The sequence below is a fragment of the Myotis myotis genome, unplaced genomic scaffold, assembly GCF_014108235.1.
Source record: "Myotis myotis isolate mMyoMyo1 unplaced genomic scaffold, mMyoMyo1.p scaffold_m19_p_9, whole genome shotgun sequence".
Lineage (NCBI taxonomy): Eukaryota > Metazoa > Chordata > Mammalia > Chiroptera > Vespertilionidae > Myotis > Myotis myotis.
In genome coordinates, this window is record NW_023416401.1 from 9770462 (window position 1) to 9794758 (window position 24297).

Sequence of the window (24297 nt, forward strand, 5' to 3'; positions counted from 1 at the left end):
CAAAAAAGTGAAAGTTACTCATGCTAAGGCTCTGTAGATAAGCTCTTTACAAACATATCTATATATCTATATATATAAAAGACTAGTATGCAAAGTGTCCCCTTGGAAGTTTGACCAGGAGACCAGGAGTTCAATCGCTCGCTATGATGTGCGCTGACCACCAGGGGGCGGCGCAGAATGAAGGAAGGCTCCGGCAGGCAGCCAGAAGGCCCCAATCGGCCCTGATTACTGGCCAGGCCTAGGGACTCTACCCGTGCATGAATTTCATGCACTGGGCCTCTAGTCCATAGATAATAGAGTTCATTGATAACCTCCAATGTCTATTCAGAGTTAGACTCAGATGGAATCCCTGGGAAAACCTAGGTATGCCTTCTCAAACAAGCATATATATTAAGCTTTAGATATCCTCTTCATTGTTCTTTAACAGTTAGGTAGAATTTACACAGATCTCAAGTATTTAGCATAATGAGTTTTTAGGACTATGTCCACCTATATAAGCATCACCCCAAACAAGATACAGAATATGTCTGTTGCCCCAGAACATTTTCTCATGCCCTCCTTCCAGTCAATTCCCATTCACTCCTGGCAAAGGCAACCACTGTTCTCATTCCTATCAGCATATGTTAGTTTTGTCTGTACTTGAACCTCATATAAATAGAATTGCTTTGGAAGTATTCTTTTTTCCTAGCTTTTTTTCACTCACTATTATGTTTTTGAGATTCTGTTGCATGTATCAGTATTTCATTCCTTTTTATTGCCGAGTATTATTCCATCTTCCACGCTCACACCATAATGTACTTATCCAGTCCTGGTTGATGGAGTTGATTCCAGTTTGGGACTATTATGAATAAAGCTGCTATGAACATTCTCATATGAGTCTTTTTATGGGCATACTAGAGGCCCAGTGCATAAAATTCATGCTCTTGGGGGGGGGAGGGGGGTAGTCCCTCAGCCCAGCCTGTGCCCTCTCACAGTCTGGGAGCCCTTGAGGGATGTCCAATTGCCAACTTAGGCCAGCAGGCCTAAGCCATCAGTCAGACATCCTTAGTGTGGCTGCAGAGGTAGGAGAGGCTCCTGCCACTGCCGCTGCACTTGCCAGCCATGAGCCCGGCTTCTGGCTCAGCGGTGCTCCCTCTGTGGGAGCACACTGATGACCAGGGTGCAGTTCCTGCATTTAGCATCTGCCCCCTGGTGGTCAGTGCGCATCATAGTGACTGGTCATTCTGCCGTCGGGCCAAAACCAGCTCTCTGACACCCCCTGAGGGGTCCTGGATTGCAAGCGGGCACAGGCCAAGCCAAGGGACCCCACCAGTGCACGATCTGGGCTGGGGAGGGATGCAGGAGGGTGGCCAGCTAGGGAGGGACCGCAGGAGGGCTCCAGGGCATGTCCAGCCCATCTTGCTCAGTCCCAATCGGCTGGACCCCAGCAGCAAGCTAACCTACCGGTCGGAGCATCTACCCCCTGGTGGTTAGTGCACGTCATAGCGACTGGTCGACCGATCGACTGTCTGCCCTCTGGTGGTCAATGCGCGTAATAGCGAGCAGTTGAGCAGCCTCAGCATATCATTAGCATATTATGTTTTCATTGGTTGAACAGCCGACCAGATGACCAGACACTTAGCATATTAGGCTTTTATTATATAGGGTGTTTTCCCTTCTTTTGTATAAGGATCTAAGAGTGAAATAGCTGGGCCAGATGTATGCTTAACTTCATAAGAATGGCCACACACTTCTCCAAGACGGTTGTGTCATTTTACACTTCACCAGTACTGTATGGGCATCCCAGTAATTCCATATTTTTGCCAACATTTGGTATTGTCAGTCTTTCTGATGTTAGCTATTTAGCAATTGTGACTAGTATCTCACTGTGGTTTTAATTTGTATTTCCCTTATGACAAATGGTGTAAACCTCTTACTGGAAATTTGTACATCTTTTTGCCCATGTTTCTTATTGGGTTGTTTGTCTTTTAATATTGGTTTGTGAGAGTTCTTTAACTATTACATTCCAAGTCTTACTGAATTCTGCGTAACAAATATTTTCTCCCAGTCTGTAGATTGCCTATTCGTTTTCTTGATCAACAGTGTCTCCTCATGAATACAAAGATCTGATTTTGATAAAGTCAAATGTATTCTTTTTGTGCTTTTTTGGTTAGTGCTTTTTGTGTCCTAATCTCTGACTAATCCCAAATCTCCTGTGTTTTCTTTTTGAAGTTTTGTGTTTGGCTTTCACATTAAGTCTATGATGGGATTCAAATTAGTTTTGATGTTTCAACGGAGCTGAGGTCGAGGGTTATCTTATATGCAAACAGATAGCCATTTTTTCCAGCACCATCTGTTTAAAAGCCTTTGTTGTTGAACTGACTTCACATCTCTATCAAAAAGCAATTAATTGTACATATGCGGGTCTATTTCTAGATTCAGTTCTGTTTCATTGATCTATTTGTCTATCTTTATGCTGGTATCATACTATCTTTGTTCCTGTAGCTTAAAGTAGGTATTGAAATCAAGTAGTATGAGTCCTCCAACTTGGTTTTCATTTTCAGTATTGTTTTGCTATTTTACAACCTGTAAAGCTTCATCTAATTTTCAGATCACATTGTCAATTTCTTCAAATTAACATGCTAAGGTTTTGACTGAGATTTATGAATGTACAGGTCAATTCGGAGGGAATGAATACAGTTGTCATTGTGGCTAGTTACAGTTACAAGAATCATAGTTAACCTTTCTGGAGCTCACACTATGATTCCTGCCCTTTGCTCATCTTTACAATGGCCCAAGGAGCTTAGAATTAGTCCCATTACACCAATGCAGGACCCTCTGCTCCAAAGACTGATAAAGTATCTGCTCAGGAATATACAGCTAATAAGTAAAGAGGCTGAGACTTCAATCCAGGTGGGTTTGACCTTAAATCTCAGGTGCTTCTCACCAGGCTATCTGAAATTGACATACAACCAGAAGAAGCACCAGAAACCTGGAAATCATGCCACGTGAGAAATTCGTGAGAGAACAAAAGATGGCATCCCGCAGAAAAGAAGATGATAGGAAGACATGACAGTTTGTCTGAAAATGCTTGATGAATCATCACGTGAAGGGCCCTGGGGTAGAAACTGCAAGAGGCCAATTTTGATGCAAAGTAAGAGAAAAACAATAATTACTAGAGAAGTCTTAACAGAGAGGCAGCAACGCCGGTAAGTAGTGCACAGACTGCGGTGTCAGACTGCCTGGGTTCCAATCCCATCCCTGTCACTTACTAGCTGTGTGGCCTTGGGCAAGTCACTTAACTTCTCTGTGTCTCAACTTCTTCGTCTGTAAAATAGGGATAAAGGTCGTGTTGGATCTATGACTTGGTAACTGTAAAGGACTCACACAGTGTATGTCTGGGACACAGCAGGTGCTCTACTAGTAAGAATTAGTAGGTTAACGCATTTAGAAATGGAGTGAGCAACCTCCTGAGACAGCAAATTCTTCCCTCGGAACGTGTTCCAAAACATCTGAATTGTCATCTACTCACGTAGCTGCAGAAAAGGCTCCTGCGTCAGAGGGAAAGTTGAACGGCAGTCTCTAAAGCTCCTTTTTCCAGTTCCAACAGCCAATGATTCTAAGGCAACTCCTTCAGACGTTATGAAGAAAACAACAGGCATGGCGGCCTGCTCACCTCAATCAACGCACATTCTTACTTCTTTCAATCAAACAACTCCTCACATGCTTGGAAACGAGCGCCTCTAACTGGTGTAAGGAAATCTAAGTCGGTCCATGTCCTCAGGCACACAAAAGGGATGGAGAATAAAACAGGAAGAAGGAAAAGAAGACACCAAGAGGAATTATAAGTAATTTGCTCACGACATGAGTCAGTTGCTGCCCCGTCTATGTGAGCCAGTGTCTGATTCTCTTGAGATCTAGCAAAGGAGGAATAGAATTGTCTCACTCAGAGAAAATGGGTGTTTTTGTCCTCAGTTCCATGCCGGCACTGTTCCTTCTGCAGCTCTGGTCTTCACGTATTTGTATTTCTCTAAAACTTCTTACCCCTCTACTCCTCCTGCTCCAAATAAAGAACCAAACACAGCTTCCCTGGAGAAGGAGCCATCTGCCATGTGTTTGAACTCTTGGCTGAGCCTTTATCTTTTCTCACCTTCATGGGCCTCTGATTTTTCCCTACAGCATTTCTTATCCATGACTGGCAGGGCCTGCAGGCCTTAAAAACACTCATTCCTAAGTCCTTTGTCCTTCTCTGATCGCCTTCTGCCCACTCAGCTCCATTTGAAAATGAGCTGCTTAATTAACTTCGCAGGCCCTTTGGGTCGATTAAAGTCATCTGTGCCCTGTGAGTGGCCGCTGCACGTCTCACCCCTGTGGCGGTCAGAAGGTATACTCATCCCTCTTCATAGAGGAGACTCAATCTCAGCATTTCGTGAGGTGCTCATCCTGAAGCCACTGCCCTAGAATCAAACATCTCTCCCAGTTTTGATATCATGCTGGAGGAACTCTTTGAAATCAGTAATGAGGGCCAAATATCAGAAATACTTGAGCTCAGAGTCCCACGCTGCCATTTACTAGATGTGTCACCTTGAGTAATCCCGTTAATCTTTCCGAGCTTCTGGGAGGAAACGGTAATACCAAGACCTCTGACAGTAACCTGTGCCCAGGCTCCCCATGCATCAAACACGGCTGCAAATAGACACTGCACATAAAGTGCTTTGTAAACCAAAAAAGCACTAAATAAAGGGAAGGATTCTTTAATGAAGGGGCTCCTTGGCCAAACTAAATGAATACGCTAGCAACAATGCATGTCCTCGAGTAACCAAATTCTACATTGTCACCTAGGTCAGTGGTCGGCAAACTGTGGCTCGCGAGCCACATGCAGCTCTTTGGCCCCTTGAGTGCGGCTCTTCCACAAAATACCGACTTCTGCATGTGGGCCACGAAGTTTCAATCACACTGTACGTGGTATTTTGTGGAAGAGCCACACTCAAGGGGCCAAAGAGCCGCAGTTTGCCGACCACTGACCTAGGTCATCATGCCACAACTTCATCGATTTCCTAAACTTTCCTGGGCATTAAGAGAAACATCTTAAGTCAGCATGGCATGGCCAGATACAGCTGATGGGAACGTCTACAAAGAGGCAGGATTAAGGGAAGAATGTAGAATCTAAGGTGGGAAACCTGGGTTGCAGTTTTAGGAGTATTATTAATTAGTTGTGGGATCCTCTCTGTATCTCTAGTTCCCCAGACTCTCCCACTGAACAGGGCTGCTGTGAGGTAAAGTCGTGCATGAGAAATGATTGACTAACTGATACATACAGTGGACGATGTTATTGTGAGGCATTTACGGATTCGTCGATGAAGACTCACAGGCTTCTTTCCCTATGAGCTCAGCCAAATCCAAAGCCGGCAGAAGCCAGGTCAATGACAGTGCCAATATGAATCTGAATAAGCATTATTACTTTACAAAAGAAGCGCTTACTCAAGGAAAAAGCCCCGATTTTGATTTCTGGTGTCAAGAATAGGTTTGTTAAAAGCACAAAATGCACTTTGTGCGGTTACTTCTCTGCAGAGGTTACTGGTTTGCCCAGGAAGGGAATTAACCTTTCTTGAGTGCCTACTCAGTGCTGAGCTCTATTCTTTGAGGACCATAAAACTTACCACTCAAACCTGAACATTTATGAAAGTAAAAGGAGACATTAATAATTACCCAGGGACGACAAACTGTGCTGAGAGTGTCCCCAGCAAACCAGAACACACCGTCCAAGAACTCCAAGGACAACAGAATGACAATCCACACTAGAATTTTCCCATGTGGCTTAACATTATTATTCCACTCCAATGATATATCTATGTTTACCTTCCAGCTCTAATTTTAGCACAGCAAGAAAGCCCATTAGTTGTTTTAAGAGAATGTCCTCATTAACTGGTGAGGTGGTCTGAGCTGGATTGATGGGTCCACGGACTGCTAATGGGGCCCTAAACTGTCCCCCTCCTGATCAGCTCTGATCTGAGGGGGCATCATAGGAGCACCTCAGCAGCTTCTATGAGCGCTGCCCTTATCCCTCCTACATAATGCTCAGGTGTATGAATGAATGAGCTCAAACCCCTCCAAACAGGAAGCAGAGACCAGGGTGGGGCCAAAACACATTTCCTGGTGGTCTCTCCACTGGCTGCAAATAGCAAGTTTTTACACCACTAACTGAGATTCAAGTTAAAAATGCATAACTTTGCATCTTAGTCCTATTTCCACGAACATATAGAAGCACTTGCCTGAAGTAACTGTACTGAACATTTTGAAGCCTTTATAATATCCTAGTCAGTCACACTCCGACTAAATTCTGTAACCGGGGATCCCAAAATTTTTCCACTCTCAAGCCACAGGCTCACGGAGTTTCCCGGACAGACCCCCAAGTCCACATGGGGAAGTGAGTCCTTAGCAGAGGACAGACTCAGCCATCTCTGCTCATCCACATGGTCAAACTCAGGAGCCATACTTTATGTGATGGTTTAAAATATGTTCAAAATTTATCTGACACTCCCTTTTCTTTGAGTGTAGCCTGGACCTCTTGACTCACTCCTAACAAACAGGGGGGGAAGTGGGGTGGGTAGCAGGTGATTTCAGAGCCTAGGTCATCAAAGGCACTACAACTCCCTGGTGTCTCTCTTGGATCACTTGCTCGGGGAAGCCAGTTGCTGTGTTGTATGGGCCTCTGAAGAGGGCCACACACAGAGGAACTGAGGCCTCTAACCAGCAGCCCTAAGAGTGGACTTGAAGGCAGCCCCTCCTGCCCAGGGCAAGCCTTCAGACGTCTGTAGTCCTAGCCAACATTTTGTCTGCAACCTCATGAGAGGCCTGAAGCTAGAACCACCCAGCCAAGCTGCTTTCCTGACCCATAGAAACTGTAAGATAACAAATGCTTGCTGCTTTAAGCTTTTACATGGTGGAACTGTTTGTTACACAGCAATAGATCATTATTCCATCTTATTTCCTCACTTAAGGAAAAACACTAGAGCATTTTTGGAACATTGAGAGGACCCAGAATGAATATGCAAGCTATGAGCCATATTGCTTGTGAAGTGAAGGGTGCACGAATGTATCCTGTACTCCTAGTGGGTGAGGATGAGGTGCAAGGCCCACGATCAGCACTCGATGGGAAGGCAGATGTGTGCGGAAATGAGCTGGCTCAAAGCCAAAGGGAATTCAGGCACTTCCATCAAGCAGCCAGTTGTACGACAGCTACTGCACAACAGTAAGCGAAACGGAAAGCGAGAGGGTGGTACAAAAGTTCTGTGATCAGTTTATGTTCCTGTCCTTAAGGTTAACCATGTACCCGAGGAGACAGGACTTACACAGTCAATGTCATTCGAGAATAAGACAGTTTGTATTCTAGTGCTGGTCCATTGAGCGGAGCTGCCAGCATACACCATGAAAGAGAGAGACAGAGAAGGCAGAGCCCCCCGCAAGTGACCCAAGAACAGACTTTCAAGATGGCACCCACCATGTGGCGCACTTCATTCAGAGACAAGCAGCTCCGCGTGGCCAGCCAAAGGTCAATGAAAATCTCCTTGGACATTTGGCCAAACATGTCAGCAGCTCCCCAGCAAGAGAATCCCAGTTGGGCCAGGTCATTAGCAAACTGCCTGGGCAGTCCTCAGGGAGGCACTCAGGTTGCATCTCTTTGGACAGCACCTCGCCTCCCCTGACCAGCCACCAGGGCAAACATCAACAATGGATCTCGCCCATTACTTTCTGCCCTTACCCACTCTTCCAACCTGAGGCCGGCAGCCAGCGCCCCGTCTGCACTCTCCTCGCACATCTGCGGTGCCGGTTTGAAGCCACAAAGCCACCTTGACATAGGGGACCAGTCGATCTTGCTGCCATTGCCTCAGAGCAAAGACTGCTCACTGACACTGGTCATCAGTCTATTCGGGGCCACCCTGGCCTCCCCAGCAGCAGCCCACTCAGTCTTCTGAGGAAGCCCAACCTTGGCTGCTGGTGACACGCCCCAGCCTGAAGGAAGAAGGGGCTCAACGGGGGACCTGGTGCCCGCAAAGTCCCCGGGAAGCTCTTTGGGTGCTGATGAGACCTGTTGGAACCGAATTCCCCAACAGCCACTTGTTGGAGATGTCTCAATCACAGGTGACGAAGAGCCCTTGGCGGGGAAACCACAGTGACATTTTCATTAGCAGGTGAAGTGAGTGAGAGGTAGGCAAGTGAACTCCATCACTGTTGATTTTTCTTGTTTAAGTCGGGCCAGGGACAGAGGAGAACTCACTCCCCAACTCCTGCGTTTGTCCTTAGGGCACCGTTAGCTCGCTGCAGCCCTCCTCACGATGTCCTCCAGGCACAATCGCTCCTGACTGCCCTGGGTGAGGAGTGGGTCTGATCGGCTGTGGACATCCTGTCCCTCCTTGATGCCCGGTACTAGAGCCATTATGAGAGTGCCATGAATTTAGGAGACTGCCCTGGGTCAGACTCACCCCCAAACTGAAGGGCTGGTGGGTAGGGAAATGCGCTGCCAGCAGGCGGCTGGACTACCTCTTCAGGTAGGAGCAGGAGAGGAAAGCATGACTCCCAGCTAGAACCAAAACATAAACACACACACACACAAAATAAAATTTAAAAAATCAGAGCTACACAACTTGCAGAGAGCATCACTCCCTGACCTCATCCAGGCTGAGTAAATGGGCCTGCTCCCCAGCCTTCCACACAGGCCCCTCTTGTGGTTGCTTTTTTGAGGTTCATCCACTCCAAGGTTGCCCTTGACATTCATCTTCACTTAAAGTTTCTTGAACAATAGTATCTGTGTAGGGGAAGCACAGGAATGATTGCCTGGTTCCCCTCTAAAAGCACGCACAGTAGGTGCTCACAATGCTAGTCCACGCACTGTTGGAAATGGCTCAGAAAAGCTGGAAACATTCAGCAGAGGCAAGAGGGTGATGCAAGGGCAAGGTGATGTAAAGGTCACGTCCCCCATGGCCTCATCCCTTCCCACGGGGCCTCCAGTGACAGTCTCCTGTGTCTCCCTCAGGAGCACGCTCCCTCCAGTCGGCTGTTTGACTTGCCTGCTTAAAACCCTTCCACAGCTTCCCTTGCTTTACAGATCAGTCCTGGCTTCTCCCCCTGGAGGACAGGCCCCCGCCCGCATCCCACTCTGCCTGCCTGTCCACACGAAGCTCCCTCACCCCTCAAACTCTTCCCTCGTCACATAAACCATGTGTGGCTCCCCAGACCAGGCTCGCTCACCTTTGCCCACGCCACTCCTGGAACACTGCCCACCTTCTTCAGCTGCCACACCCTAGTCATACTCTGAGATTCTGCCCGGGCATCCCCTGCCCCTAGAAGCCTCCTTAGAGCCACCCTCCCTCTTGCCCATGTGTGTCCCATGGGGCCTGGGCACTCCCTCCACAGAGCATGGAGACGGGTACTGTGACTGTCCCTTTACTGGGCCATCACCCACCCACCCGGAGTAGCGGCTCCGTGAATAACTGCATGGTCTTCCTCCATCTAGCAACAAAGCTTGCATAACACTTGCCATGTAATAGATGTTTCATCATTTTTTTTTTTAATGTCAATTTATCAGTGTTACAGTTGGGTGGGAAATGATTTCAATTCCTGGCCTTGTGACCATGAGGTAGATTTGCAGCGATCAGATAACGTCCTTTCCCTAAACAACATGGGTAGTATCTGCATCCTTCCTCCTGGAGCAGTGGTTCTCAAAGGGCAGTCTCTGGACCATCAGCATCAAGCATCACCTGGAAGGTGTTAGAGGTGCCAGGTCTTGGGCCCCACCCAGTAACTACTGAATCAGAGATCAGGGCACCGCCCCAGCAAGCCGGAGTGTGACGCCTCCAGGGGGTTCCGATGCACGCTGGGGTTTGAGAACCAGTGCTCTGGAGTCTTCGGAGACCCTTGGAAGCAGTTCAGATGCTGCTCTGTAAGCAGCTGCCTGGCAGTTTCCCCTTCTCCAGGCTGGCAGGCCTCTTCATGGCTGAAGGCAGCCGCCTTCATGGGCCAGATGCGGAAATGCTCCCCTCCCAGCACCCCTTGGAATCAACAAGAATCACCTAGGGAACAAAGGAAGCTAGGCAACGTGAGCTCCGCTCCAGGGAGTTCTCACTGACCCTGGCAGAGGCTTGCTGCCCTGGACAGAGTTCACCTCGGGCTAACTCCGTCACCTGGGTCTTACAGAAGCAGGTGTCTGGTTTCTTTTCTCCAAAGAACTATGTTGCAAACGTCAGAACTGTGACAAGCAGATCTGCCTCTCCTGCCACCGGTAGGTACCATGGGGAACAGAGCAATGGGGAAGCTCTTGGCAGTCAGGTCCACAGAAAGGAGCCCTGGGAGCTACACTAAGGCGATGCGCACCCCACCCCAAATCACAGCCTGATGTGCTCAGGCCCACGGAGGTGCCCAAGGAACCAGGAACGTACAGCTTTTCACCACTGACATTTCTAATAAGCCCTCCCATCTATCTTTCATGTCATACTTAATTGTTATTGAGCACCTACGATGTGCAAGGTAAGTCAGCTTTTGCTCACTTGCCCGGTGGATTGCAACCTTGGCTGCATATTAGAATCACATAAAGAGCTTTGAAAAAATTCTGATGCCCAGACCAGATCCTAAACTAATTAAACCAGAATTCCTGGAGTGGGACCCAGGCATTAGTATTATTTGAAATCTCCAGATGATTCCAATGTGCAGCCAATTTGGGGGAACCATGGTTTTAAATAACATTGATGTCTGGACCCCGTCCCAAATGACACAGATCAGTTTCTAGGACTGCATACATGCGGTGTACATATGCATGTGCGAGTGTGTGGTGCACATATGTATGCATGTGTGTATGTACATATGTATACATATACACATGCATGTGCGCATACATATATACATACAGGTATCTATTCACACATACCATATATGTATATAATCTCCAGGTGATTCTAATACAGCCAAAGAACCACTCCATAGACCATTCGTTTCCAAACTCGCCTGCACTTCAGAATCATCTCTAAAAATTCCAAAGCCCAGAAGAACATCTCCCAGACCAACCAGCTCCGGGGCGGTAGGCTGGGCACAGGCATCAGTGTTTTGTGAAGGGTCCCTGGATGATGCCAGTGTGCAGAGAGGTTTGGAAAGTGCAGCACGAGGCCGAGCTGCAGGAGAGGCTCCTACTATTGTACCGCAGCTGTCCTACGGCGCCCATCTTACACCCCTGTTACACCAAAATGAACTGGAGAGCCATCTTTATCACAGTGGCCTTTACAGCCATGCCCAGTGGACCCAGTGCCTTCCAGGATGCTATGGATCCAACAGGGGTTGGTCCAAAAGGTACTTATTTCAGGACACTGCACTCTGCCTCCTCTCTTAGTGAATCCTACCCAGGACTCCACTGTCCCACACTTTGGAAACGGTCTCCCTCTTTGAAATTTCTTCTGCTGCTCTTTTTTAAATGTGTTTTTAAAATTTATTTCAGAGAGAGGAAGAGAGAGGGCTAGAAACATCAATGATGAGAGAGAATCATTGATCAGCTGCCTCCTGCATGTCCCCTACTGAGGATTGAGCCTGCAATCCAGGCATGTGCCCTGACCAGGAATCAACCATGACCTCCTGGTACATGGGTCAATGCTCAACCACTGAACCACACCGGCCAGGCTCTGTTGCTTTTTTTGGGTGGCTTCAGACAGAACTATCTTTCGGGGCCTTTCTCATCATGTTTGAAAACTGGAAGTGGTTTGGGGGCACTCAGGTGCCTAGGGATGAATTTAGGAATTGGAGGGTTCTCCACTCCCTGCTGAAGGGGAGGATAGCGGGACAGATGTGGCTCCCATTTTAAGAAGCCAGCAGAGAGAACACACTATTAATTTCTCATTTCACAACTTCGATGCTATGCACCTTGATTTGCCCAACAAGTGAAAATAATTTTACTCCATAACAAAAGTACATGGTTGAAATATTTCTCATCTAAAGCAGGCGTGGGGAACATCCGGCCTGCAGGCCCTGTCAAGGCATTAGGAGGGAGTTAATGAAATGTTTGGCCAAATATAGCAGGCTAATTTTTAAGGTGATAATTATGGATGGCCCATGAATGATGTTATAAATACCCAAATGGCCCTTGGCAGCAAAAAGAGTCCTACCGTCAATCCTTTTGTAGAAATGCTGACATTTATATAGCAAGTTTGCTTTAAAAAGAGGTACTACCTAAAAAATCATTCATTAAAACGTAGAGAAATAAGCTCAATACCTCTTCTTCTCTTACCGCTGGAGTTTTAATTCCGTGTGGCCTACTTTCTGCCAGCATTGGCCATTCATCTATAAGTTTGATGACCAACAGAATTGTTCTCTGTAATGATTATTGCAGCAGGAGGAGGGCTGGGCTGGAAGTTAAGAAAACTGGGCTCTGTGCACCAACCCTAATTGCCTGTGTGATCTTGAGCAAGTTATTTGATCTTTGGGTTCCTCGTTTATAAACCAAGAGAATAAATACTCGCAAAGATGATTTTCTTCCAGCTCAAACATCATGTGGTTCTAATTCTCTTGTGGGCAATGACATTCGTCTTGTGGAAATGGCTAAATTTATTAGTTTGTTTTCCTAAAAATGGATAATTATTTAGGAGAAAGTATCTTGAGTCTCCAGTTTCATAAAACAAAGATGAAGTAACTAATACGTGCGCCATGATGTATTAGACACAGTGAGGATACAAAAGAGAGAGAGAGAGAGCCAGTGCTGATAAAATTAATGAGGGAAACAATGACATAGCTAACCATGATCTAAGAGACAATGAAGTAGATGCTATGGCATGAAACCAGAGGGGAGGCAGCTTGGAGTATTGAAAAAAGAGTGTCCGGGATAAATAGTACATTTCTCTCCATCAGGATTAAAAGAAGCAAACTTGGAGTCAAACTTGGATTCTAGTTCTGACCATCCCAGGTAGTAACTATGTCATCTTAGACAAGCCACTGATCTTCTTCAGGCTTAAGTATCCCACCCCCACCCGTAAAATGGGACTCATCTAATACTGACCCAACACCCCGGGCAGTGCCACTGGGCGGCTCAGAGAAGACACTGGCCTGCTGCATGATATAAGTCACATAAAACCCTGGGGGATATACACAACGTATGCTAAACACGTGTTCCTGTAGATTTTGATCTGATGATTTATAAAAACCAGAATTTCCATTGAGGAAGGCATCCAGAGGTTAAGGTCAGAGCTTCAGGATCTCACATGCTCTTTTCTCTCTTTTTTTCCTACTTTTTAAATTTTTCTCCTTAATTACTTATTAAATAAAAATATGTGCTTATTTTTTTAATGAAATAATATTCCAAGGTATAAAATAAAAATCCTTTCCCTCACCCCAATAACCTGCTACTTCTTCCTTTACCACTACTAACAATATCTTGTGTCCTTACAGGGAAAAAAAAGCTTATGATTACCCCATAATGATAACTGTATGTGCATATGTGCTCCTGTGTCTACAGCCATACATCTTCTTTTCTAGGTATCCGTTACTGGAGAGGAAAGATCTTATTTCAAATAATCTCAGCTTAAGGCAACATCGTTTCAGATTACTGAAATCTGACATTGCTTCTCGTGGTGATAATTGAATAATAATGCTCTTATTATTTCTTACCAAAAGGAAAGGTGGAACGGAAAATAAGAGGTTATTTAATATATATGGAAACCAAATCCTGAATTCAGGAGTGTAGAGCAAAACACTGTATTGTGTGATGGTTAAATAAGAGAAACCTTTCGTCCTGGGGATCTGCTTCTGAATAAAGTGAAGAGAGAAGCCAAAGGATTTTTACTGCCTCTTGTTGCATAAATGCATTTCCGGTTCACTTTCAAAGACTGCTCATAAAAACGGGGGGGGGGGGGGGAATGGTCCTCAGGATTTACAAATTCAATAAATTTGAAGAATGAAAACATGCACAAGAATTTGGAAACAAGACTTAAGCCTTTTAACTAAAATAATAAACTAAGAGCATTTTCATGTTGGACTCATGCTCCCCATCCCCCTTCATTCAGAGACCCCACAAAATAAGGATCTATGTCTTTTATTTGTCTTTAGTCTCCATTCAGCTCAAGAAAATGGTAAAGTACAGAAAAAAATGAACAGTTATTTAGGTCCCAACATGCCCAGAACTAGTAACCAGACATATTCTCACTCACAGTGTAAAATGATTCTCTCTCCTTACTCTGAATGCCCTAACGGGCTCTTTGTCACTTGGGTGGCACAGATTTCACTGGCTTTACTACATAGCAGACGGGTGGGTTATTAAAGCCCTCTTTGAGTCCCATAAAGCGGATAGTGGAACCCTATAATAATTGGTCAAAACATTTTCATTTCCCCTCCTCCAATCTGGAAAGCTGAAAGCAGTTCCCTGTAGTTACACCATTGTAATATATTTCTCACCTCCTCTTCCTAAGTGCTTTATGCAATCATCTCCTTCATTCTCCTCTTACAAATATCATATCAGATTTCTGAACTTTCCTGTCCCTTTTTGTTGTTGTTGTTGAATGAGCTGTCCTCTAAAAAGTTTTGCAGAGCTGATAAAAACAAACGAAAACATCCTTGCCACCACGTCCTGAAGGCAATCTGCTGGTCTCTATGACAAGGAAAGGAATTTGTTCAGTTAACTTCGTCTGGACTCCCTGTCGCTCTCACCTTTTACCAAAATCACAGCATAATATATCTCATTAGCAGACAAAATGGTCCCAAAAAGGCTGAAAAAAAAAACCACATCAAATTCAAATAAATGGAAAATTTGCCAGTAGAAATATAAAAATGGCCTTGACCTCAAAACAATTGTTCTTTAGAAAAATCAGCATAAGAGCCAAAGTTCCTAAGAAAGGATTTTGCTGACACATGAAGTGAATCACGCTGGAGAAATTAATTTACTTTGTTTCAGGCTGAAGAGTTTTCAGAAATCATGGTTTATAAGTTCTTGTGGCTGGTGGGGCTTTCTAGTAATTCTGCCTCTAAAAATAATCACATATTCTGGGAGAATAAAAAATTTCCTTCTTCAAAATTAAGTTGTTTATCAATTTTTCATTTATTTCAAAGGGATAAGTCACAGTCTAGAACTACCTGGAAGTGGAGGGACAGGTGTGTGCCTTTAAGGACAATTATTAAAACCTAACTGGAGGATTTCTATCTCTAGCAATAGGTGTACAAAGTTGTATAGTCTTTTCTATGTGTGCAATATTGTAAAATTAACATAAGTTGGACAGCCCTGGCTGGTGTGGCTCAGTTGGTTACAGCATTGTCCAGTATACCGAAAGGCTGTAGTTTTGATTCCTGGTCAGGGTTTATCTAGGTTGTGGGTTCAATCCCCAGTCGGGGCAGGTACGACAACCAATCAATGTTCTCTTTTGAAATGATGTTTCTCTCTCTCTCTCTCTCTCTCTCTCTCTCTCTCTCTCTCTCTCTCTCTCTCTCTCTCTTTCTCTCTCTTCCTCTCCCTTCCCCCCTCCCTACCCCCTTCTTTCTCTCTCTCAAATCAATAAGCAAATATGAACAGAGGGATGGAACTTTCAGTCCCACCTCCTGACTTCTAAGGAGGGGAGAGGGGCTGGAGGTTAAACTCAGTCACCAAGGGCCAATGAGTTAATTAATCATGCCTCTGTAATGAAGCCTACTTAAACATCCCCCCAAAAAGGGGGTTCAAGGAGCTTCCAGGTTGGGGAACCAGAACCGTTTCACATGCCAGGCCCCAAACTCTACAAGGACAAAAGCTCCTTTGTTAAGGACTATCTCATCATCTGACTGTTGATGTGTACCATTTAGTATTCTTTGTAATAAACCAGTGATCTGGTGAATAAATGGATTTTCTGGGTTCTGTGAGCCATTCTAGCCAATGAATTGAACCCACAGAGGAGGTTGTAGGAACCTCTGATTTATAGCCAGTCGGCGACAGCGTGGGCTTGGGATTGGAATCTGACGCAGAGGGCCTGCCGTCTTGTGGGACTGAGCCCTTTACCTGTGGAAACTGATGTTCTCTCTGGGGGAATAGAACCAGAACTGAGTTGAACCATAGGACATGCAGCTGGTGTCCAAGAATCACCTTGGAACTGGTGACCAGGATCCTTCTCAAAGTGTATGTGACTCTGGTGATTTTACCTTCTGTGCATCACTGTCCCCATATGTCAACGGAAACTAAACAGCACCACTTCCCAAGCTGTGAAGCACTGACTGAGTGCTCCCTGTCATGTTGGCTGATACCAAGGGCCAGTGCTCCCTTTCCATCCACCTTGCCCGGGAACGGAATGGCAGCTCCACTACTACGAACAAAAAAAGGCCACCCTGAAACATAGTACCTGAAATGTTAGAGTTCTGAAACTCTTCATAAAATATCCATGAGAGCAGAGGTTTATTGTTTGTTTGTTTGTTTTTTAATGGGTTTTCTACAAGCAGATCATTTTTTTAAAAAAGAAAAACACCTAAAAAGAGCCCAGCCAGCATGGCTCAGTGGTTGAGTGTCGACCTATGAACCAGGAGGTCACGGTTCGATTCCCGGTCAGGGCACATGTCTGGGTTGAGGGCTTGATCCCCAGTGGGGGGCATGCAGGAGGCAGTCAGTCAATGATTCTCTCTCATCATTGATGTTTCTCTCTCTCTCTCTCTTTCCTCCCTTCCTCTCTGAAATCAATAAAAATACATATACATAAAAAAGAAAACTAGCTTTTTTTAAAAAAAAAATCCTGCCTATAGCAAATCTTCTTGCAGACAGTCTTTTCATTTTGTTCAACCTACACATTGCCATAGTGACAGATCAGTCTCCTGTACAGCCAGGCACATTTAGAATAAGCGTAAGCATAGACTTTCTCTCCTTTGAAGACAGGCCAATTTAGATGAAGATAAAAGACTGTGAATGAGTTAAAAGTCTGACAGCCCAAGCTGGTTTGGCCTAGTGGATGGAGCGTCTGCCTGCGGACTGAAGGGTCCCAGGTTCGATTCTGGTCAAGGGCATGTACCTTGGTTGCGGGCACAGCCCCAGTGGGGGGGGGGGGGGGGTGCAGGAGGCAGCTGATCGATGTTTCTCTCTCATTGATGTTTCTAACTCTCTATCCCTCTCCCTTCCTCTCTGTAAAAAATCAATAAAATATATTTTTAAAAAATAAAAGTCTGATAAATAGGGTGTTTTTTTTAAAGTTTTATTATTTTAAATGTTTAAGAACTGGTATTACTTTCCCATCTCCACTCCCACCCCCAAAGGTATTTCCTATCTGGCCTGTTTCAATGCAAGGAAAAATCTCATCCTCAGCTTGGGTCTTCCAAAATAGAAATTTGAATCAATGAAATCTTATTGGAAACTTTTCAAATACCATTATAGTGACCTGAATAAAGAGTTCCATTCACTTTCTGAAGCAATAACTTGGGCACAAGGCCAACCTCGCCTATAGCGTGCATGCAGTTACTTCTGTCCACTAGTGGAACTCACGGCTGCCCTTGGAGAACTTGAGCTAACCCTGCTCCTCATTCCATCCCACAACGATGCTGCTGATGCTGACACAGACCTGGAGTTGCTGAAGATTCGGAAATTCCTACTTTTGAGGGCAGATATTCACAGAAGTACAGGCTACCCCGTATTTAACAAGTCTATTGCGATCCATGTTTTCTAATTAAGTCTTTGAGAAGCTTCTCTTAGCTCTTGCTAGAAGAACGTCCCTACTTTCTTCTTCCTACTTTACTATTCCTGCAGCCACACCTGCCCCACCCCTCCTCGAGTCCTTTCCGAGGGGCAGCTTTAGTTGAAGCTAAGAAAAACAGACAGCTCAGAGTCTCTCTCTTGCACAGGACTCTTCTGGGCCTGGGAGGACCCCCAGTAACCTGTTCACCTGGTCATTTTGTCTTTTATTTAAAGAGGATCCCTCAAGTTACAGAGCATCCTGCCAGCACTGGGCCCTCCCCTGCCACCTCCCTCACGCCTACTGCCCACACAGTGGGCAGAGGTGACCCTTAGGGCACCTCTGACATATAAATAAGTCACATGCTAAGGAAAGAATTTGAGATTTTTTTTTTTGCCTCAATAGATTAACTTAATATGATGACCAGATTAGAACATGTGGCCTAAAAAAAAAAGAAAAAGAAAAAAAAAGTTTATTCTCATTTGGGAAATTATTCATATGGAAAGGTCTACAATATTAACTACACATTTGCTAAGTCAACTTCAATAAAAAGAACCAAGTTACATTAAATAAGACCTCGCCCAGAAATCTGGGAATAGTTATACAGCATAAGGCATCCTAACAACACCCCTGAGAACAGTGGTTCTCGATCAGCAGTGATTTTGCTCCCCAGGGGGCAATAACTGGACACCGTTTGGGTTGATACAACTCAGGGAGGGGCCATGCGGGTGCTCCTGGCCTCTAGTGGGTAGAGGTTGGGGATGCTGCAGAACATTCTACAATGCACAGGACAGCTCCCCGAGACAAAGCATATCCAGCCCTCAGCATCCACAGAGCCCATGTTAAGAATCCCTGCCTTAACATAATGGGCGCATGTAGGTAAAACTGCTAGAATTCTGGCTGGAAAACGATTAAAGAGTAGAAGCCCAAGTTAACAAGCAGCTCATGCAGAGCTGCTATCTCACATCTACCCTCCACCATGTTCAAAAGCAACGCCAGCTCCACACTTCTATGGGTCATGGGACCGCAAGGACCTTGCCAAGAGCGGCTCCATGAGGAGGCGGTAGCATAATTTCAGGAGCACCAGGAAAGGCACTTTGCCTCCCAATTACCTCCTACACCCACTTGCCCATGCTTAAATCCTCTCCTGGTGAACGAAGCCTTTCATTCCATAATGAGGCCTAAACTGCAAAGACACCCCTCACCCCCGCCCCGCCCCCCCGGGGAAAGACAACAGTGACTTACAATCATATTCAAGAGGAAGTGACTGATAACAGACTGTTTTCCCCCTGAGTTTTCATATAGTGAACAGCTGCAGTGGTGGAGAGGAAGGGAGGACAGGCCCCGATGAGGCAGGGAAAGGGTGAAGAAATGGGCCATACAGGGTTCTGAAACAAATGTCCCTACTCCACAGACTACACCTGAGCCTGCAGACAAGGAAGGATGGGGGAACGAGTCACATTCTTGTCCTTCAAGGAAGTTAAAATCGCGTTCCGCTCAGGTGAAAACACACACAGCCCAAGGGTGCTCGAAAGAATGGTAGGGATGCAGTTCTACCATTGCAGCTAGAACAGGAGATGAGGGTCCTTGCCAGCTGTGGGGATCACAGTGAACCCCAAACTGCTGGATGAAGCCCCCACCTGACACCTAAAAAAGTCATGGACACAGTAAGATGCTCAGGCAGGGCCTCTTTGTTGAATGAATGGCAACTGTCCCAGATGAAGCGCTCTACATACAGATGGTCTGTTTCCTCCTTCGCCTCTGCTTATACCACTCCCTCAATGGGAGGTAAGCTGAATCCTAGTCCATCTTGCAACACTAGTTCATGTTTTCTCTGCACATGCCTGGTTTGGGCCTCTGTTATTTTTTTCTCCCTCTTTTTATAAGTAAAGGGCTTCCAAGTCATTCATCTAGTGTCTGCCTTATTTCCTATGTCTCTTTCATAAGGGGCCAACTGTCGGAAAAGATGTGGGGAGGGGGGCGGTTTTTAAGTTCATAACAAAAAGTAGTATGTAGTTTTAAAAGAATTTAAATGGGAGATCAGAAATAATTTTGGAAGAAAAAGATCATTGTACCAAGAAGCTAGGATAAAGCATTTACCAGGAATTGTTGGAGGCCAAGGTAAAAAGATAAACACACTAGACATATAGAATGTTCTCAAGCTCTGATAAAAGGAAAGCCACAATTCCATGAGGACAGAAATGTTTTTTCTGACATTAAATTCTAATAGGAATTTGCCCCTGATTTTTAAAAATATATATTTTTATTGATCTCAGAGAGGAAGGGAGAGGGAGAGAGATAGAAACATTAATGAGAGAGAATTATTGATCAGCTGTCTCCTGCACAACCCCTACTGGGCAACCTAGGCATATGCCCAGATGGGGAATTGAACCATGACCTCCTGGTTCATAGGTCAAAGTTCAACTACTGAGCCACACTGGCTCGGCTGCCCCTGATTTTTCATGTAAGTTGTGCAGTCTGTTAGGTCCTTTAGGAAAAAGACCATGTCTCTGGGTCGCCAACCTGTGGGTCGCAACCCCTTTGGGGGTGGAACGACCCTTTCACAGGGGTCGCCTAAGACCATCGGAAAACACATTTATAATTACATATTGTTTTTGTGATTAATCACTATGCTTTAATTATGTACAATGTGTAACAATGAAAATACATCCTGCATATCAGACATTCACATTACAATTCATAACAATAGCAAAATTACAGTTATGAAGTAGTAACGAAAATAATTTTATGGTTGGGAGTCGGAACTGTATTAAAGGGTCGAGGCATTAGGAAGGTTGAGAACCACTGTCTTGGACTATATGCCCCTGATAACAGCATGTATGACCTATATAATAAAACCCTAACATGCAAATCGACCGAACAGCAGAACGACTAACGGAACGACCATTGGAATGACCGGTCGCTATGATGTGCACTGACCACCAGGAGGCTGACATTCAATGCAGGAGCTGCCCCCTGGTGGTCAGTGCACTCCCACAGGGGGAGCACCACTCAGCCAGAAGTCGGCCTCTCCCGTCTCTGCTGCAGGTGGGCAGTAAGGAGCAAGGGGTCCCAGACTGTGAGAGTCCTGGACTGTGAGAGGGATGTCTGACTGCCTCTTAGGCCCAGGGTGATCGGGCCTAAACCAGCAGGTGGACATCCCCCAAGGGGTCCCAGACTGCAAGAGGGCACAGACTGGGCTGAGGGATCCCCACCCACCCACCCAGTGCATGAATTTCATGCACCGGACCTCTAGTAACATTCTAAGTACTCAAGTATTTGCCAATAGACTAAGGACCCACAGTTCTCTTGCCAATCTGGATATTCCAGTATGTTTCAACATCACAAGATTATTAGAGTAATAGAGTCATCAAATTTCTTAGCAGGAAGAACCCTCAGACCACTTCATTTTGCCTCTAGGTCCCCAGTCATTTCAACAATGAGATTTTTAAAATACTTTTACCCCAACTGCTGCCACCAGTTTGCAGCTGGGGTTCTTCCGCCTCCCCCTCCTGATTTAGTTGATTGTCCTGTGTCTTTCTGTCCCCACCAGATGCTCCATCCCTTTGAGTGGCAGAGCTTTGCCTTATTAACCTCGATTCCCTGCGATACTAGCACAGTGCTTTGCACAAAGGGTCTGCCTTCTTTTTTTCAATGGAAGGAAACTGAATTGGAAAGAGTAGGTCTTTCCTTTTTCCGCCCTGCTCCCTCTGACAAACTCCAGCTATATAGAAGCTCCTCCTACACCGCATACGCAGCCCAAAAGGTTAACATGCAACCACTAAAGGGATTGAAGACCCTAGGGGCCAGAAACTATTCTCTCACCCTTGTCTCCAGATCTCCCCCCTCTCCCCGCCCTCCCCAAAGTACACTGGGCAACCCTTCAGAAAACAAAACAAACCAAAGCCTGTACTCAGTAGGTGCTCAGTAAACATCTATTAACCTAATGGAAGCTATCCTGAACATAAGTACTCGAAATGTCTTTTAAATTGGGAAGTTTGTAACACATCTACTTTGCTCATAGTAGGTGCTCCATCAATATCTTTTAAATTAAGATGCCCTTGCACACAGTAGGCCCTCTGTAAATGCCTGTTAAATAGGACTGTAGCAGACACTGGCTCCTTAGAGAGCGGGCAGGGGTGACATTAAGCACACCCCAGGCGCATCCATGAATGGAAATGCGCGTCTGGAGCTGGCGCTTTCGAGAGTCCTGGAGAGGCGCGTGACAGGGCGCCGCGCGGTGGACACCCGGCTCCCCGCGAGCCACGCACCCCGGGTCGAGCCCCGCAGCGATTTCCTATCCGGATCCATTCCCCACCCGGGAGGGAAGTAGTCACCGCCTCCCGTTGTCATTTCGGGGCGCACCTGGGGCTCCCGCCACGGCCCCCCACCCCCACCCCGGGGCAGCCCCCTCCCTGGCTTCTCCCGGGATTCCGGAGAGTTGCGGGCAGAACAAAAGCCAAAGCCAGCCAGGCTTCCGAAGGCTTTTCCGCTGGAGAGCCTCGGGCAGAGGCGGGGGAAGCCAGCCGGGACCCCGCGGTGATGTCAAACCCCGTCCTCGGCGGGCGGCCACCCGCCCTCCCCGCAGGCTCCGCTCAGAATGGCAGCCCGGGACAGCGGCGGCTCCCTCCTCCCCGCGCCCGCGGCCCCGCCCTGGGCCCCCCGGGCAGAGTTGGGGCGTCCCTCGGGTGGGGTTTGGGAGGCGCTGCATTAACCCTTTCACGAGATGGGAGGAGGTTCGAGAGGACGGGGCGGACCCCACAACCGAGACCCAAATCCGAACTCGCAGGGCGAACTGCCCCTCGGCGGCCCCAAAACGCACCGAACTGCTCCCAAGGTGGGGTCCCCTCGCGGCATCCCGTCCCCACCTTCTCCTCCGCTAAGCTGTCGCCCCAGGAGCCCAGCGGCCCCCTTCCCATCCAAACCACCTTCCCATCCCGGGGACCACACGGGGTGACGCGCGGTCCGCAGGGCGAGGGGTCACCGAGGCGGCCGGCGGTCCCGGGGACACGCACCGCCGGGGAATCGCTGCGCTCGGGTTGCCTGCTTTTCGCTGGGGTTGTTGGTGTGTTTTTCAGGGAGAGGAGAGGGTGGCAGACAGCGGGGGGTCTCGCTTCTCGCTTCCTCCCCGGCTTCCCCGGAGCCGGCAGAACTCCCGAGGAGGCGGCCGGGGAGGAAGGAGGGGAGGGAGCCACTTACCACGCGGAGCCCCGGAGCGCGGCGGCGGCCGAGCGGCGCCTTTGTCTGCGGTCCCAGCCCCGGCGCGCGGCGAGCTCCCGGACACCCGGACACCCGGACACCCGGACAGCCTGGCTCGCCGCTCCCGCTCCGGCGCTGCTCGGGCTCCAGCCCCCGCCGGCCCCGTCCCCCGCCCCTTCCCCGCCTCTCCCCACCGCTCCCGCCGCGATCGCGGCCACCCGCTCCGCCCCGAGCCGGCCCCGCCCCTGGCCCGCCGGGCCCCCACCTGCTGCGGCGGCGGCAGGCGAGGGGTGCCCGGGGCGAGGGGGTCCGGCCCTGGGCAGCCGCTTTCCCATGCGCTCCGCTCCCCCTGCCCACAGCCTCGGGGCGGCTCGGCTTCGCGATCCCGGGCGGAGCTGCGCGGGTGGACGGGCCTTCCCCGTCCCGGCCCGGCCCCTCGGATCAGCCTCACCTGCGCGGCCGGGCGCCCGCGTTTTCCGGGGAGCTCCCGACCCGGTAGCCTGGCCTTCCCGCGGGGCGCACGATCTCGGAGACCTCTGCCGCCTCAGAGGCCCCTCTGCCTCCCGCGCCCCGGGAAGGAGAGCCCCTCGGTTCAGCCCCGGAGGGGGGTGGGGAAGCGGGGTCCTCCTCGCCGCGGTGGAACCCGCCTCCCCGCGCTCGGTCAGCACTGCGCTGCTGCAGTGGCCGGGCGGGGGCTCGCGGGGACCGGGAGCTGGCGGGGACAAGGGGGCGGGTTGGGAACCAAGCCCGTGCCCGGCGCCGAGGGGTGGGGGCGTGGGGGAGCGGGGAGACCTGGGTGCGCCTGAGGCGGAACCGGGTGGAGGGTCGAGGGGGTGCAGAGTACACGAGCCCGGGCCGGGAGTCTGCCTATTTGCACGGCCGGGATACAACTAGCAGATGGGAACCAACAAAACTAGCAGAAGGGAACCCACACTTTGGAAGCCAGAGGAAAGGGAAGCAGAAGCGCCTGACACCGGTCACACCTGGTATTTGGGTGGTGCCTTCCACAGATCCACAGTGGTCCACGCGGATTTGGTGCGTGCACCCCAGTGGGATGGTGGAGGAGCCACTTCTCCAGGCGGAGAAAAAGGTGATCACCTGAATATTGTATAATGAGGTCATTAGTGGCTTCAGCTGCCCGGGAGCCCTGCTTTCTCCCCACTCCCAGAACATTCCCAGAGAGAACCTCACTTTGGCCCTTCATAGGATCTGCTCGGTACTATGTTGCTTTTTCTGCTTCATCCCCCACCGCCAGCACTACCTCCTTCAGAGCCCAGTTCAATAGGTGCACACTGGGTGCTCAATAACTGTTGGAAAAAATTAACCTGTGAGTCCTATTACTGTGCTAATTATAACGGGGGCAAAAACATAAACATTTTAAATTGTGGGCCAAAACCGGTTGGGCTCAGTGGATAGAGCGTCCGCCTGCAGACTGAAAGGTCCCAGGTTCGATTCCGGTCAAGGGCATGTACCTGGGTTTCGG

At 48.0% G+C, this 24297-nt stretch overlaps 1 protein-coding gene across 3 annotated transcripts in view; it reads right to left on the reverse strand.

Moving 5' to 3' along the window:
- Window positions 1–23453, reverse strand: part of MAPK4 (mitogen-activated protein kinase 4) — a 121699-nt gene extending 98246 nt beyond the window's left edge. Inside the window, exons 1-2 of one of the 3 annotated variants that reach the window (XM_036323134.1) lie at window positions 22815–22965; window positions 8463–8560 (exon numbers count right to left, since the gene is read on the reverse strand). The gene's annotated coding sequence lies outside the window, so the exon portion shown is untranslated. Of the gene's footprint in view, window positions 1–8462; window positions 8561–22814; window positions 22966–23265 lie in introns of those variants that run through there. The other 2 variants (XM_036323133.1, XM_036323132.1) reach the window with 2 other exon arrangements.
- Window positions 23454–24297: the final 844 nt, after the last annotated feature.